We start from the raw sequence: 3,367 nt of genomic DNA, 5'->3' as shown, positions 1-3,367 counted from the left end.
CAGTTACCACCTGGGGGGAAACCTCAAGGACAATACATATCTTCGGGACAGTACGTACCTCAAGGTCAACCCCAGTTTCAGTTCGTGCCTTAAGGTTATCAACCTCAAGGTTAGTACCCAACCCAAAGTTTCCAACCAACTTCTGGTAAGTCATTTGTAAAAGGAGCTGGAAATGTACCTTTGAATTATCAACCCTATGCTCAACCCAGTTATGGTCCTCAATATCCTCAACCTTCTATGGGTCCATACCCCGCAATGAACATGGTGTGGGATCCATCTCAATCTCAACAGATCTTGCAACCTAATGTGCAGTTGTCATCTCAATCTGGACAACCTATGGTTTCTGGTGCAACCCAACAACCTGTCCAGCCTACTATTCAAACTTCTGCACCTTGTGTAGCTCATCAGTCTGGGCCTAGTTCACCTCGAACTCCACCTCAAATGACTGATGCAACTACTGCAGCTTTTGTTCAATCTACCCCACCTACTTCTGGAGTATCGACAACTCTGGTTTCTACTGTTCCTGCATCAACTTTTCAAGCATCTTTACCTCAGTCGGGACCTACAATTCAAACTTCGGTTCAGATGCCTGTAGGACAACCTGGTCCAAGTACGGTTGTCACAAGTCAACCACAGTTCACTTATCAACCATACTAGGGATAATACCAATTCAGTCTTGCTGTTCAAAGCCCAGTTTACCAGTATCAACCATACCCTGGATATACTTATTAGCAACCTCAACAAACTCAATTTGGTCCAGTTAATCCTGGTTTTCTGGGAGGATATAATATTCCAAATGCATTTCCAATTCCAAGTTATCCTGGATATCATCCTCCTGGGGTTGGTCTTATGACCCAAGGTTTTCATGACCCTAACCGTCAGTTACCATTTATTGCAACTTTGGACTTCCCTGATTTGTCACACCTTACGAATGATCCAATTAATTATCTTATGTTTTGGCCACCAATGCCGAATAAGTTGCCCAGTGATATCCCAAAGTTTGAAGGTAAATCAGGAGAGGATCCATCAAACCATGTGATGACTTGTCATCTCTGGTGTGCATCTAATCCCATTATAGATGATTCAGTTCACTTACGTCTTTTTCAACACACTCTAATTGGTCTTGCGGCCAAGTGGTACATTGAGTTACCGCGAGCCTCTTTTTATAATTTTAGTCAGTTAGCCACTTCGTTCTTAACTAATTATCAGTTGCCCGTTAGATATGACAATGGTACGGAATTATTAACTTCATTAAAACAGTCAACGTCCACTTATATTTTAGATCATATTCATGAATGGCGACGTCGACGACGTTTAGTGAAAGTTTTTATTCCAGATCAAATTTTAACAGAATGGTTTGTTAAATCATTATTGCCTAAAATCACTGAGGATGTAGCTAAGGCAGGAGTTGTTACTAAAGAGCAAGTAATTGCTCAAGCTCAGTACCTTGACCTCGTTTATATGCAGTTAGGTACTTTACACGAAAAAATCCCCGACCTTCTGAAACAAAATCAAATAACTGTAGCTCCTTCAGGGTCTTATGCTGCTAATGGTCTGATTGGTTCAGTTAACACCATAAGCAAGAAGAAATCTTCAAAGAATTCTTCTCCTATTATAACTTTACCAGATTCCCCAACAGGAAACTCTTCCACTGAAATTCCTGTCGATATTCATGTCGTAGAATCATCTATGGCCAAATCAAAATCCAGTGGTAAAAAGAAACGGAAGAAGAAAAATAAACAAAACTCAAAAGAGAAATCAGATAAAACTGAATCTACTGACAAGAAACATAAACCTTGCTATCCTTGTCTCATTTGTGACGAAGAGCATTTTACAAGAGACTACCCACATCGTGCTGAGGTTGTGAAAATCGTCAAAGGTTCTCAAACGCCTACTGTCTTGAAGGATCCTTTTCCTAGTCAAGATAGTAAGATGATTAATTCTTCCTCAAATGCCCCAGAAGAACCCATAATTATGATGTCTCATGTCAGGATAGCGACGCAATCACAAGATTATGGCAGTAAAAGTCCTGTTGGTGGTAAGGAAGCAGAATCTTCTAATTCAAACCCAGCAACTTCAACTCCTTCCGGTTCTGATCCGCTACAGATCAAGAAACCTAACCCAGACTTAGTAATCAAACCGCCTGCTAAAGGTATACTTCGGAAGTCAGCTTTCAATCTGCATTGGAGAGCTGATCAGAATTATAACATTGTTGAAGACTTAGCTATTTCCCCTTCAGCAATGTCAGCTTTGGAGGTGTTGCAATCATGCCCAGCACAGCGTAAATTACTTTTGTCGGCTATAGGAGCTATTGATATTCAGGACTCGAACATTATAATCTTCGAATTAGAAAATAGTACACCTCACCTACCTCATCAAATGGCTTACCAGATTCCAGTGTTAGTCAAAAACAAACCTTGCTTTAGGATTGTAATTGATGAGGGAGCTTCTACGTGTATTATGTCGATCCAGTGTTGGAGATCGCTTAGTTCCCCTACACTCAATCAATCCCCAATGATTCTAAAGGCTTTTGATGGCCGTGGGTTCCATCCTTTTGGCATTCTACAGGATTTACCTATAGGGGTTGAAGACAAAATTGTTAATCTAGATGTGGAAGTGGTTGATGCCCCTCTAGATTACAACCTTCTTTTGGGTCGAAACTGGTCTTACACTATGTTGTTGTTTCATCAGTCTTTCGGCTTATAAAGTTTCCTCATAATGGAAAGATCGTAACCATAGACCAGGTGACTTATTTTTCATCTGACCTAGCCTCTTCTGAAAGTATCCAACATGTCGGTAAAACAACTATCCCTTACAAGGATGTTGGGGTAGGATTGGTTAAAGATTCTGGTTTACTAGGAACTTTTTCCTTTCCTCCTCCTAATGTATCTCCTTCTACTGCAACCATTCATATGATTTCATCAAACACTATTGTTTTGGATGATCCTTGGATCGTACCTTCCAAATCTAAGGTGGATCCATTTGGAGATGCGATGCCTTTAAGTCCCTATGAAATTGCATATTAGGTTGTACAGTCGTTTACTCACCCTTGTTCAACCAAAATTGATCTAATGAATGTGGTCCATGGAGAATCACTTTCAATATCAACCTAAGATTCAACAACTTTTTCCAAGCTTGTTCATACTGATCAGCAGATTCATGAAATTTTGTCTGTTGATGATTTACCATGGGAATATCTTCATCATCGACCGTCGTTTTTACCTAAGCTTGATCATTTTGAAAATGATTTTTCATCTATTTTTACTACTGATTATGTCAAAGAACCACAGAATCCATTGCAACATCCTGATTCTGAATTGAATTTGGGAAATATTTCTCGAATGGTTCCTATTGACATTTTAGTTAA

Source organism: Pinus tabuliformis, chromosome 5_2 (assembly GCF_031772625.1).
Source record: "Pinus tabuliformis cultivar Carrire ecotype Pingquan chromosome 5_2, CPIR1, whole genome shotgun sequence".
NCBI classification, from domain to species: domain Eukaryota; kingdom Viridiplantae; phylum Streptophyta; class Pinopsida; order Pinales; family Pinaceae; genus Pinus; species Pinus tabuliformis.
The sequence above is the reverse complement of the archived record's forward strand: the minus strand, read 5'-3'. Positions refer to the sequence as shown.